The sequence below is a fragment of the Microtus oregoni genome, unplaced genomic scaffold (assembly GCF_018167655.1).
Source record: "Microtus oregoni isolate MIOR12 unplaced genomic scaffold, Mior012 000028F_ref0000031, whole genome shotgun sequence".
Taxonomy (NCBI): domain Eukaryota; kingdom Metazoa; phylum Chordata; class Mammalia; order Rodentia; family Cricetidae; genus Microtus; species Microtus oregoni.
This window is the reverse complement of record NW_024543087.1, coordinates 24,760,829-24,775,280: the sequence shown is the minus strand read 5'-3', so window position 1 is coordinate 24,775,280 and position 14,452 is coordinate 24,760,829. Positions and strand designations below refer to the sequence as shown.

At 45.5% G+C, this 14,452-nt stretch overlaps 1 protein-coding gene across 3 annotated transcripts in view; it reads right to left on the bottom strand.

Annotated features, from left to right (window-relative positions):
• Pik3cb (phosphatidylinositol-4,5-bisphosphate 3-kinase catalytic subunit beta) overlaps positions 1-11,318 on the bottom strand; it is a 103,582-nt gene extending 92,264 nt beyond the window's left edge. For all 3 annotated transcript variants that reach the window (XM_041677211.1, XM_041677212.1, XM_041677213.1), the window contains exon 1: positions 11,123-11,318. The gene's annotated coding sequence lies outside the window, so the exon portion shown is untranslated. The remainder of the gene's footprint in view (positions 1-11,122) is intronic.
• Between the last annotated feature and the right edge of the window lie 3,134 nt (positions 11,319-14,452).

The window sequence follows — 14,452 nt, the reverse complement described above, 5'->3', positions numbered from 1 at the left end:
TTACACACACATACACAAACACACACTTAAATGAATGTTTAAAAAAATTAAAGAAAACCCCCTTATGGGGGCTAGAGATCACCCAGCAAAGGACCCGAATTTGGTTCTCAGCCCCTGTCAGGTAGCTCACAACCATCTGTAACTCCAACTCCAGGGAATCCAATGTCTCTGGCTTCCACAGGCACCTGCACTGACACGCACATACCCACATACAGACGTGTACACCCACACATAATTTGACAGTAAAAATAAAGCTTCAAATTAAAAAAGCAAAGAAAAAGGAACTCCCTTAGGGTCTAGGTACTACTGATGACAGATGTAATGTTAGCACATCCTCTCCCTTCTCAAACATGAACGAGGGAAGAAAAAAAGGTCTAACAGTGTGAATGCTTGCTCTATTCATCTTTTAAAGTGAATGGTTATCAATTGCATAGCACGGTTTATCTACTGCAGTGTATTGGTATTCAACAGCAAATCTGTTTCCTTCCTTTCTGCCCAGTACTTTAAGATTAAGCTCAGGAAAATCTCCAGTCACCCATAACAGGCAGCCCAGCAAGATTAAAAAAAAAAAAAATACTCACGGCCTTCGGACCTGAAAAACCTTTCATTGATTTGTACACACTTACAAGGATATTTAACTATGCTAACGTGATATATTTAAGACTAGGAAGTTTTTATTTGCAGGGGTGGGGGCGGCAAGGTCGCTTACTACATGGCCCCGGCTGGCCTGAACTCCTGAACTCAATCCGTAGAGTACAGATGGAATTGCAGGTGTGAACTACTACACCTGGATCATTCAACTTCCTAGCTATTTAAAAAAGGGGGGTGAAGGGGTATAGCTCAGTGGCAGAGCCCTGCACAAAGCCCTGGGTCTGAAGGGCCTATTCAGAAGTACTCTAGAGTAAATTACACTTGAAAAGAGACCAAGAAAAGAGCTACAATAGCTACCAGAAAATACCACAAAAAATAAATAGATGATCAGGATGTGGTGGTGCACTCCTTTAGCCTCAGCACTCAAGAGGCAGATCCCTGGAGTCTGAAACCAGCTCAGTCTATGTAGCGTTCCCAGCCAGCCAGGGCTACATAGTGAAACCCTGTATTAAAAACCATAAAACCATGAATGAATGAATGAATGAATGAATGAAACAATGAATGGAAAGCTGGGTATAGTGCCTTACATCTGTAACACCATCATTCAGGAGGCAGAGGTAAAATAATTACTCCAAGCTCCAGGTTAGCCTAGGCTACAGTGAGACTTTAAATCTCATTTAAAAGGAAAAAAAAAATTTTTTTTGTTAAGACTTGCGGCTATAACTCAGTGGGAAAATGTTTCCCTACCATGCATGAAGTCCCAGGTTCAAGACAAGATCAGCCTTGATGATGATGGTAGTGAGGATGATATGGGAAGAAGATCAGGCCAGCCTAGACTGCATACCCAGCCCCTTGGGGCAGGAGAATAGAAAACCAGACAGACCTAGAGTGGGGCTAGAGAGATGGCTCAGTGGTTAAAAGCCCTGGCTCCTCTTCTAGCACCTTCATGGCAGCTCCAAACCACCTACAGAGATCTCATGTCCTCTTCCGGCCTCCATGGGCATTAGGCATGTACATGATACAAAATACATGCAGGCAAAAAACTCATACAACATATATGTGTGTGTGTGTGTGTGTGTGTGTGTGTGTTGTTTTTTAATTTGACTCTCAACCTGAGAGATGGTTCAACAGTTAAGAACACTGCCCTTTCAGAGAACCTAGCTTGACTCCCAGCACCCACAAGGCATGGCAGCTCACAGCTGTCTGTAACTCTGGTCCCAGGGAATCAGATGCCCTCTCCTGGCTTCCTTGGTCAGCTGGCACACGAGTGATCCATAAACATACATGCAGGCACAACATCCTTACACATAAAATAACATTTTGTTCTTACATCTGAATCTACCACTTAAAAAACTTTGCTCCATTTGACATGTAATTTCCTGAAATTCAAATTTCCTACAGGGGTGATGTCTTTTAGTACCTTCATTAGAAAATTGTTAAAAAATTACAGAGAAAGCACTTAGCACATCCCAACATGTAAGCAAGCATTCAATGTTTGTTATTCTTGGTCTGCTTAACTCCATACACAGTAGGAGACGCTTGGGAGTTTTTCTAATACGCTATATGCACAGCCACAGCTTTAAAAGGCAAAGGCCATAAGAGGAAGCTGGTTCTAGGAACTGAAGCAAGCATCATTAATACCATACTATGGAGGTAGAGTCAGGTGGATCAGGGCTTTGAGGGTAGGCTGAGCTACAGAGTGAGTTTGAGGCCAGCCTAAACTACTCGAAACCTTGTTTCACAAACTGAAACGTAACACAAAAGACAGGCCAGTCATTCGCTTGGCAGAATGCTTGCCTAGCATTCATGAGGCCCTGGTTCAGTCCCCAGCACTCATAAACTAGACAAGAGCTTCTGCAATGCCAGCACTTAGGAGACCAAGAGAGGAAAAATGCTGAACATTCCAAACCAGCGTGAGCCACACAGTGAGTACTAGCAAGGCCTACCATACCAGGTCTACATAGCAAGACTGTCTCAATCAAATTCCTTACATCCTCTACCCTGCCCCAAACAAGAACAAGTGACAAGCTGGCTCATCATAAAGGCAGCATGAGAACCTTGCACCCAGAAGTTCCTCATCAAGAAAAGACAGCGTGGTTCTGGTTCACAGAGTCAGAGGCTGGTGGAGTTCTATGAGTTTGGGGCCAGCCTGGTCTACAGAGTGAGTTCCAGGACAGCCAGGACAACAAAGAAAAACCTTGTCTCGGGGGGTAAAACAAACAAACAACAACAACCAAAAAAACATTAATAGAGGGCTAAGGTGTACCCAGTGGTAGAGCACTTACTTAGTGTGTGCTTACAAGAGGCACACAATTAGAATACTAGAGCAAAGGTGAAGTCATACAGCAGGAGTTAATGATGGTCTGGTGTGATGGTACCCAGGCAGGGGGAAAGAACACTTTGACTCTGAAGGCAACCTTAACTGCACTGTAAGACCCTGCTTCAAAGGAAAACAACAAGATTTTGGAAGTGAGAGTGTGGTTTAGTGGCAGAGGGCTTGCCCAGAATGCAAAAAAGCCCTGGATTCCAACCCCAAAACTGCAAAAAAAGGTAAGTTTAAGTTCTATGTCAACTAATGATAGAAATTATCCTGTTATTATATATAATTTGTACGAGGTAGGAGTGACCTGGCCTCAAAGAGAACACCTCTCACCTCAGAAGCTGAGGGAGGAGGATGGCAAGTTTGAGGCCACCCTGAGCTCCAGAGTGAGACCTTGGTGGGGATAGGGGTGTCTCTTACACTACAGCTAGCAGGCAGGCCTTCTGGGTATTTAAATTCTACGAAAACTGCCATAGATTATTTTAAACAAAGCAAACTCCAACTGTGATTATAATTATGATTCTGGTTGTCTTAAATGCCAATTATTCAGATCTGAAAGATTCAATCCTTTAAACTAGTAATCTATAAATGTATCCAAACGGAGCTTCGACCTCTTGTTGACAGCCACTGAAAATGCCTTCCAATGGCTCAGCAGGTAAAGAATTCATGGAATTCATGTCTTCAGTCTAGCAATCACTGTGGTTGACCACAGTCAACACTAAATTATTTGGACAATGCTGGTTGATCATCTAACTCCTTAAAGGCCTTCCATCTTTTCCCAACTTCACAACGGCCATTAATTACTTCAAATGACAGAAAAAGCACAATCTGTAAATATTACACAGTTAGGAAATATTCCTAGCTAGTTATTACAAATGCCCAGGACAAACCACAGTCAGGAATGTGGCTAAACTGTAGTTTAAAATAAAGCTTCTGGATTACCACTGATTTCTTCTAATCTACTTAATCCTCCGGTGCAGGCACGGATAATCAGGATCACAGTTCCCTCTAAGGCAAATGGTCACTTGTATGGTGGTCTCCCCAGTGACCGCAGCACTAGACCAACCACGCCATAGAACAAGCAAGGATGCCAAGCTTAGCCCCTCCTAGGTTTTCTCTAGAGGACTGTGAACTGGAGACCTGACTCTTGACAATACTAAAAACAGGACTGTTCAGTTCCAGCAGTGTATTATTCCAGAGGTCCCAATGAAGGACCTCAACCTCAGGTCACCTGCCCAATATTAAAAGAACTATTTTATAAGTCCACACACTTATTTATAACCCTAACATTGTATAGCTGTGAGTTCCAGGCTAGCCTAGGCTAGAGACAGAGACCCTATTCCCCAACAAAGGAAAAACAAAAGACAAATCAAAGCTTTATATATTTTCTGAGGGAGTAACAGAACCTTAAATCAGCCATGTTCGGATGGAATCAAGTAAGTAATGGAGCAACTGCATCTGCAATGCACTAAGGCAAAGGTGGTGTATCATCCCTTAGTCACCAGAAAACCATCTACAAAAGTGTTGGAATAAAATGAGTAGGCTAGCAGAATGTACACAGAAGGCAAGAGAGCGGTCATGAGGAAAAGCTGAGCCAGGCACAGTGATGCATGTCTTTACTTTTTTATGTACTTATTTATTTTGGATTTTTCTGAGTGAGACAGGCTTTCTCAGGCCCTGGTTGTCCTAGGATCTGTAGACCAGGCTAGCCTCAAAATCAGAGACCCACCTGCCTCTTGCCTCTCAGGTGCTAGGGTTAAAGGCATATACCACCACACCCAGCTGGTACTCTTAAGTCCAGCTTAGGAGGCAGAGGTAGGAGACTCTGAAATCAACAGGCTGGTCTACATAAAGAGCTTTACGACATCCAGAGCTACATAAAGAGACCCTGTCTCCAAACAGAAAACAAAAACAAGAGGAGACAGAGGAGAAAGGCTGAGACTTCAGAACATGATCCCCACACTATCTGGCATGCTAACAATAAATATATGGGAATTCCATTTTATCACAGGTGGGTAGGGTATGACTCACCAGGTAAAGGCACTGCCTGCCAAGCCTAACAACCTGAGTTTGGTCCTCAAGACCCACACAATGTGCCAGGCAGTGGAGGTGCACGCCTTTAATCCTGCACTCAGCAGGCAGAGATGAGCAGATCTCTGTGAGTTCTAGGCCAGCCTGGTCTACAGTGTGAGTTCCAGTATAGGCTCCAAAGCTACACAAAGGAAACACTATCTTGAGAAACCAAAAAGACCCATACAACAGAAGAAATTACTCCAGAAAAGTTGTTCTCTGTCCTCCACACATGCGCTGTGACAACCTCTCCCCACCCCTACACACACACACACACACACACACACACACACACACAAAAGAAATGTATTAAAAAAACAAACAAATGACCAGACACGACGATGTCAGGAAGTCTAAAATATCAGCACACTGAAACACAAGGATCTAAGTTCCAGGCCAGCCTTGGATACATATTAAGATCCATTCTCAAAGCAAATCAAAGCAACAAGAAACGTCTTTTAATTTAAAAATCTCTTTAGTCAGCCAGGAGTGGTAGTGCATACCTTTAATCTCAGAACTTTGGAGATAGAGATAGGCAGAGACCAGCCTAGTCTACATAGGAAGTTTCAGAATAGCCAGGGCTCCCCAGTCAGACCATCTAATCCCAGTCATGCATCTAATCTTTAAGACTTTTCCTCACTGACTACAACCTTGGGACTCAATTATTTAACCTGGAGATAACACAAAGACAATTATGGAATACATGCAAGAATATATCCACTAGTTAGGACCATTCTAAAAGGCCAGAGTGGAGCCAATGTCAGGACTTTGAAAGGCAGACTTTGATTACATTGGAGCAGGAAGAGCCCTTTCAGCTGGAAGGATGCCTCTCACAGGTGTACAGGCATTGTGAACTGCCCCCGAGCATAAATTCTACTCACAAAACAGCCCAAACCAACCAGGAAATACATGGGGAGGGGAGGAGAGGAGAAAATGCGAGAGTCAAAATCTAGGGCATAAGTAAAACGTGAGGTGGGGGAGAGGAAGGGAAAGGGCTAAGGAGAACTGTCACACACATGCTGCAAACTGGTAACATCTGACACAGCTTTCTTGTTCTTCATCTTCATTGAAAATTATTCTTCTAAGACTTTGAATTCCAATGCGTTCCCTAATATTTATTTCTACTAGACGTGCATACTTTGGGTTTGCTTTTGTGTTTTCTGAGACGGGGTCACATACTTTAGTAGTGCAGTCTAGCCTTTGACTCAGGGCCATCCCTCTACTTCAGTTTTGTGCACTGGGATTACAGACACGGTCCACTTCTGATTCTTCTATAACCTTTCTTTGCTTTCAGACTTCCTGAGCAATTTTCAGCACTGACAGTTCAGGCAGACACAGGGAGAAATCCTGAACAATTTGGCACTTTATACAGTATGACATGGCTGTCAAGTAAGTAGTCAGTAGAAACCAAATGACAGGGATTTTTCTCCAAATAGAGCAATTTGTGGTAATTGAAACAAATGATTGAGAAGATTACACACACATATTCATGTGTACACACACATATTTATTCTCACACACACATATATATATGTATAATGGAAGATTAAAAAAATAAATTGTCTAATTGAACAAAAACTATAGGTAGGCATGATGGCTCAAACCTACATTTCTCGTATTCAAGAAGTATGAGGACCACAAATTTGAGACCAATCTGGAACACAAATAAGGGTTCTTTTTTTTTGCGGGCGGGGGGGGGGGGGGTTTCGAGACAGGGTTTCTCTGTGGCTTTGGAGCCTGTCCTGGAACTAGCTCTGTAGACCAGGCTGGTCTCGAACTCACAGAGATCCGCCTGCCTCTGCCTCCCAAGTGCTGGGATTAAAGGTGTGCGCCACCATCGCCCGGCCACAAAGAAGGGTTCTATCTCAAAAAAATAAATAAATAATAAAAAACAGCAGGCAGGATAGGTAAGCCAGTTAATGTTCCAGGCCATGATCTGATTTGAGAATATCTCAAGGAAGACAGAAAATGTCTCTGTCATCAGAAAACTCATATATTGGAGGAACAAGATCGTAAATGAGGGAACAAGAAACCAGGCAGAGGGCTGGAGAGATGGCTCAGCGGTTAAGAGCATTGCCTGCTCTTCCAAAGGTCCTGAGTTCAATTCCCAGCAACCACATGGTGGCTCACAACCATCTGTAATGAGGTCTGGTGCCCTCTTCTGGCCTTCAGGCATACACACAGAAAGAACATTGTATACATAATAAATAAATATAAAAAAAAAAAAAGAAACCAGGCAGAGGTAGGCCTAGTGGCACACTCCTTTGATCCCAGCACACCACTGGCAGAGGAGGGGGTTGATATCTGTGAGTTTGAGTATAGCCTGGATACATAGCAAGGCCAGGCTAGCCAGAGCTATACAGTGAAACCCTGTCTCAAAAGAAAAAGACACAGACAGAGTAGGCAAAATAATTAGAAGATATGAAAATAAGGTTTGGGTTTTCTCTTAATGAGAAGCCTTTGGAACAATAGAATGGTTAAAAATGCTCCGATTGGTATGGTGGTACATACCTATAATCCCAGCAAAAGGGGGAACAGGCAGGAAGATCATATGTTCCAGATCTAGTCCTGACCGTATTATATTAAAATGCCTGCAAATGGGGCTGAAGGGATGGCTCGGTGGTTAATAGCACCTATGGGTCTTACAGAGAACCTAGGTTCAGTTCCTGGTTTGTTGTTGGGTTTTTTTTGTTTGTTTGTTTGTTTGTTTTAAAGATAATTGTCTTATCTCTCTCCATCTGTAGTAAAGGTAGTGTAATGCAGGCTAGCCTTGAACTCTTGGTGATTCTCCTGCCTCAACCTTTCGAGTGCCAACATTACAGGTATGCACCCATAAACCACCTCTCCAATCACCGTTCCCTCTCCTCTACACACAACCAGTTCTTTAACCCTTTCAGACTTACTTCCAAAATCTACCATCTGCAATCCAGAACCAGAGGATCCAATGCTCTCTTGGCTTCCACTGGTAGCCTGACACGCACATGATTCACACACATACATGCATACATATATACAAGCAAGCAAAACACTCACAGTCATAAAATAAACTTTGAAAATAAAAAATAAATACAGAGGCAGGCAGATCTCTGTGAGTTTGAGGCCAGCTTGGTTGACAGAGTGAATCCCAAGACAGCCAGGACTGTTTCACAGAGAAATCCTACCTCGAGAAACCAAAAACAAACAAACAAATAATAATAATAATAATAAAGGATGCCTATAAACAGAGCAAGGAGCCTGAAGAGTAGCTCAATAGTAGCAAGGACAAGGACCTGGATTCCAGCTCCAGGATTCCCCATACTATCCAGAACACCCCCCCCCAAAAAAAAAGAGAGAAAAATATATAGGTCTAAATAGAGCAGAAGTTTGATGCTCAGGACTGGTGATAAAAATCTGAGTCAACAACATGTGATAATATTTAAAGAGGAAGAAAATGACGTCACTCAGAATGAGCGCAGGTAAAGAAATGCAGAGGGACAGGCAGAAGGCCCTCAGGGATTTTGGATGTTTTGAACTCAAGGAGTAAAGAAGGCAAAGGAAAGAGGGAAGAAAGCCTTAAAATTCTAAGGCCTAGAAAGGTCCTTGGCATTTTACAATTCTCAGACCATTCAGCTCCTCCACCAAGGCCTCCTCTTCCTACCTCCACCAAGGCCTCCTCTTCCTATCTGCCACATATTTATCTAGACTCTACAAATTAAAAATCTGTAGAAGAGTGGATGGGGGAAGAGAGGGAAGGAACTGGGAAGAGGGGAGGGAGGGAAAACTTCGGTTGGGATGTAAAAACAAAAATTAAGAAAAAACAAACAACAACAAAAATCTGAAGCTTAGAACTGGGCCCAACCCTTGGAGCCACAGCTATTTTGACTTTGACTTAGAGCAAGGTCTAGAACCGAAGCAAGCTGCCACTTCTGACCCTTAGCCTTTCCATGGTGGGTAGCAGGAGCAGCAATCCGTGAAGCGGACAAGGGAGGCCTTAAAGAACACTTAAGCCACAGGAGTCGCCTTTGCTTTCTGTACAATTTGCTGACATTCACAAAACAAGCTGATCAGGAGACTTTATAGATCAACCTGCAGAAAAATGAAATAAAAGCAGAAAAGCGGGGCTAGGGATATTAGCCAAGCGCATGTTTATCATGTGTGAAGACCTGGGTTCAATCCTCAGCCTGCACACAGGGAAAAAGGAAAGGAAGGGGAGGGGAGGGAAGGAGGGAAAGAAGGGAAGTCAAGGTGGCTACAGAGATGTAGCTCAGCTGGAAGGGCTTACTTAGCTACCATGCAAGGAAGCCCTGAATTTGATCCCCAGCTCGGCATAAAAACAGGTGTAGTTCACAGGTGTGTGGTGTGGTTCCAGAATTAGGAAAGTAGAGGCAGAGTTGCCCACATACAAGAAGCCAAAGCTACAAAATAAGCTACAGGTCGGCCTGAGCTACAGAGCAATATTCTGATTTTTGTTTGTTGGTTTGAAATACACAAGAGGGCTGGGAACATATAAGCTCTGAAGTACAGCACTTGCCTAATATAACAAAGCCCTAGGTTCAAAAAAATAACATCCAACATCCAACTTGTTGTCTTTAGCACCATAAGAAAACCACCTGATTTTTCCACTTTGTAAAAACACCCTGAAGGTGGAATGTTCTAGTTAGTGTGTTAATCACAAGGGCAAACTAGAAACGTTTCTTCAGTCCTTTTGGCTTTAGTGAATACTATTTCAGTTTTACACTTTCAGGGTTTTGCCTTCTGAAACTTGGGCACCATCCTAATCCAAAGTATTTGATCGCCGCCATATTATAGAGACTGTTCCTACACGCTTTTGCTTTCTTTTTTAAAAATGTGTGTGTGTGTGTGTGTGTGTGTGTGTGTTTGCCGGCTAAAAGCTAACCTCAGGTGTCCATCTCATTTTCCTGATAGGCTCTCTCATTGACCTAGAGTGCCAGGATTCTGACAGGCTGGCAGGTCCACCAGCAACCCCCAGGACCTACAGAGCACTGGGATTACAAGAGGATGTGCTTCACAGAGTTCTGTGAAGACAAAGGGGAAGATGCAAATCCAAGGCCAGCCTACTCTATAGAATGAATTCTAGGCCAGTGAAGGCTAACACTGCAAAACTCTGTCTCATAAAATCCAAAACAAAATAAAACAAAAATCCTCACACACAAAGTAGCACAAAATCAGCAAGTGATAATGAACTCCTGGAAACTCAAGACTCCGTGGAGATGTTATTAGGAACCATATTTCCAAACATCCATTCAACACTTCGGAATAAATACTCATCTAATTTAATTATGATGACTTCACCACACAGTAAGTAACACTGCCCACAATGATGTTTACAAAAGCACTTGTCACTCCCTTCGGATGTAGCAATGAAGAAAAAAAAAAAGGAGTATGTTTCCATACTCTTCCTGTGTTTATACTCTGTAACAAGTGACAATTTAAGTGCCACTTCAGATGGGTTAAACAGCAAAGCAATTTTGATGGGTTCTGTTGCCCTAATTCACTCGTATCTGAGAGAGGTTTCCAAATCAGCCTTTGAGAAACTACAGAATTCTAGGAAGAGACTACAGAATCCCACTCTGGCCGCTGTAAGATAACAGGCTCCTGCATTAAGCAACTCGAGTTGAGCGTATTGCAATACTAGAGCCGTTCCGAAATAAAAGTATCCCCAATGCCAACCTGCACGAAGGAACAAGTCAGCGCCCACAAGGATGCTGCAGCGGGCTGCTCCCAAGAGCTCCCGTCCACCGAGTACCTACAGCAGGGTAAGCTTGGCCTCCCGCAACCCCAGGAGGTGAGTATTCACAATTCCCGCTCCACGTCTCCCCGGAGTATTTCAGTCAAGGCCGCGGGACGCGTCAGCGGGACTCTGACCGGTCCGAAGCCGGAGAACCCGGAATCGCGCCGCGAACGCGGCGCTCAGGCACCTGAGGGTCGGCAACAGCCGGGCGTCCGCACCGACGCCAGCCGGGCCGCTCTGCACCCGCGCCTCTTATGATCGCTCCCCAGGCGCTCTGCGCTGTTCAGTGTCCGCTGCCCGAGGCCTGGGCGCCGCGTACCTCAGAGCCCGCGCGGCCGCGGCCGAGCCCGGCAGGAAGCGCCGCCCGAGCCGCCAGCGCCGCAGCCCGCGCCGCCGCCTCCCGCGCTCACCTGCCCCGCGCGCCGCCACCGGCTCCAGATCCCGCAGCACGATCAACAGCTCCCGCGGCCGCGCCCGCCCGGCTCCGGCACCTGCATGCCCAGCACTCAGCCTCCTGCTGCCTTCGGGGCTCAGAGTAACACCCGCCCACCGCCCACGACCATGGCCGGCTCCGTCGCAGCCGCTGCACCGCCCGACGGAGCACGCGCGCGCCACCGCCGTGCCCGCGCCTGCGCGAGCGCGCGCGCGGGCCTCCAGGGCTCTCCTCCCCGCTGGCAGGCCCCGCCCACCCTCTAGGGCCAATCCCCAGACGCCCGCCTCCAGGCAGCCCCGCCCACTTACCGCGCAAGGCTCGGACTTGGCCCCGCCCCTCGGGAGAGTCCGGGCCAGCCTCTCCCTGTGCGGCTGTCTGCGCCGCGTTCCTACTGCGCTGTCGGCGCGCTTGGGTTGGCTTGGGGAGCACTGCGGTGTCTGCAGCACCCAGCTCGCCGCCTTCGGGGAAAAGCCGCACCTCCGCAGACACCCTTTGTTCCCATGGCCCAGCTGGCCTTCCATTCCCTGCGATGTGAACGATCCTTTAGGTTTGAAGTGGCCAGCCTTTGAAACACTTCTGTGTTGTCTCCCCACACGACCACACTTGACGTTTGGCTGCCGACCCTTACACTTCGCCCAGCGCTTTTTGCTTGCCACATCTCCCTGCTGTCGGGAAATTTCATAGTCCTTCCTTTAGTGAAACGCTTGAATTTCACTTGCTGTCAACCAAACCTTGGGGGCTGGGGATAGACCTCAGCGGTAGGGCATGCACACAGCATGCGTGAGGTCCTGCGTGGGATCCCGATAGTCTTTTTGTTTGCATATCATAAACCTACTGTAACCCAATGCTACTCTTAACAGTTCAGGCAAATACTTGAATGGTCTGGGATAGATCTACAAGTAGAACGAAAATGAGGCAACGTGGCAAAGCAGTTTGATTCTGGGAACGTAGCTCAGAAAATCAAGGTTGGTGGCCCAAGCTTGTAAATCCCAGCGTTCAGGACCCGGTACATTGACAGGCCAACTGGGTTACAGCGTGAGTTCCAGACTAGGCAGAGCTGCAAAGCAGGACTCTTGCCTCAAACAAACAAAAAACAACAGAAGTTAACCTATTTCACCATTCTCCTAGGAGTGTGGGGCTTTTATAAACAATTGTAAGAGGAGCTGGCCTTTGAGGCTTCAGACCATTGCCAATGAAGCCATCAAAATGGTTAACCCAACAGTGAAACCCGGGTCCTTTCGGATGTCCAATGAATAAAATTACCCTGAAGACTCAGTGAGCTCACAGCCAGAAATGTCAGTAAAGGACCATCACAACTTGACCCTCAACCCAAATCCCAAGCTTTCACACACCCCACCACCACCACCACCACAAGGTCGGCCTCAGGCCCAGGACAGAAACCATCTTTCAGGCCCGCAGAAAAGGACTGTGAACATATTTCCTGCAATGAGAATGGTAGGAAAAATTGAGACATCTTGAAAACAGAAGATATTTCCAGCTTTAAAGAGAACTAAGACGTGTTGGTCTTAAGAGAGATGGGCTCCAACGTGGTGACATTTGCCTTTAACCCCTGGACTAGAGAGGCAGAGGGAGGTAGGGGCAGGCAGAGTTCCAGAACAGCCAAGGCTACCAAAGAAACCCTGTCCTTGAAAAGCAAAATAATGATAATAAAGTAAAAAGAAAGATTGATTGGACAAACAGGAAGGCGGGATGAAGAATGTGGATATAGGAGCAATACATCTTAAAACCTAAGGACACTAAAGTCCCCAGCAGCCACAGAAGCTAGGGGAGGGACATAAACCAGAGGCTCACATTCCTTAAAAGGAACCAGCCTTGCAGACATCTTGACATCACTTTTGGAGTCTAAAACTATGAGGAACTAAGTTTCTGGATTTTTTCAAGCACAAATTTTGCAATCGTTTCCTCAACTAGAGAAAAGACTAGCCCAAGTGATCATTGTGATAGGGCTTGTCATGGCAACAGAAAGAACTGGAAATGGGGATCACGATTGGCAGTCCAGCACCTTGGGTTGTTGTTGTTTAGAGGTTTTTACTTTATTTACTAATTTTTGACAACCTTGGATGTCTGAGGTGCTGGGATTGAAGGTGTGTGCTCCCATTCCCATCACCAATCTTTCCATTGTGGGTTTGGGATTTTGTTAATGGGGGGCACAGTATGGCAACAGAAGTCAAAGGACCGCTTTGGGGGAATCTGTTCTCTCTTTACCCTATATGAGTCTCAGGGATTGAACTTCTGTCCTCGGGCTTGGGAGCAGATAAGTTTATGGACTAAGCTGTCTCTCAAGCCTTTCATTTGGTCTTGTTTTATGTGTTTAAGAATATCTGGGACCTATGAGACAGCTTGGTGTTTAAGAACTCTGGCTGCTACCCAGAGGACCTGGACTGGATCCCAGCACCCAGATGGTAGCTGAAAACTGTAACTCTAGTTCAGGTAGGAACTAGATAGGACACCCTCTCCTGATGCCTCTGAGCACCAGACACACATGTGGCACAGAGATACACAGACAGGCAAACACCAATATACATAAAATATATTTTTATTATTATTGTTGTTGTTACTATTGTTAATTATTATATTTAGTTTTTTGACAAAGGGTTTCTTTGTGGAAGCCTGACTGTTCAGGAATTCACTCTGTAAACCAGGCTGGCTTCAAACTCAAGAGTCCTGCCTGCCTCTGCCTCCTGAGTGCTGGATGTGTGCCACCACTGCCTGACTGAGATAAAACGTGTTTTTTAAAGAATATTTTTAATTTATTCGTTGACAGTGTCACACTTGTGTACTATGTATCTTGATGATGTCCGTCTTTTCATTTGTTTGCTTTGTCTTTATGCAATGATGGGACTGCACCCAGGACCTTGTGCATACTTGACAAGTGCTCTACCACAGAGCTGCGATCCAAGCCCTAGGTCTCACTATATGACCTTGGTTTTCCTGGAACTTAATGTGTAGACCAGGTTGGCTTTGAATGCACAGATATCTGCCTGCCTCTGCCTCCCAAGTACCACCATGTTCCTTCTCTCCCCGCCCCCCCACTTTGAGAGAGAGAGAGAGAGAGAGAGAGTTACTAAACCTAGCATCATAACTCATGGCTGTGACCTCAGCATTTAGAAAGCCAGGAGAATTAGGAGTTCAAGGTCAGCCTGGGCTTTGTGAGCCCATCTCAAAAGAGGACCAGATTTACTAGGCAAAAGAGCATCCATGTTTGTAGACTGCTGCATATCCTGGCTGGCCTCAAATTAAAGATACTCGTAGCTGGGGCATTAAAAAAAAAGCCAGTCTTTCTGTC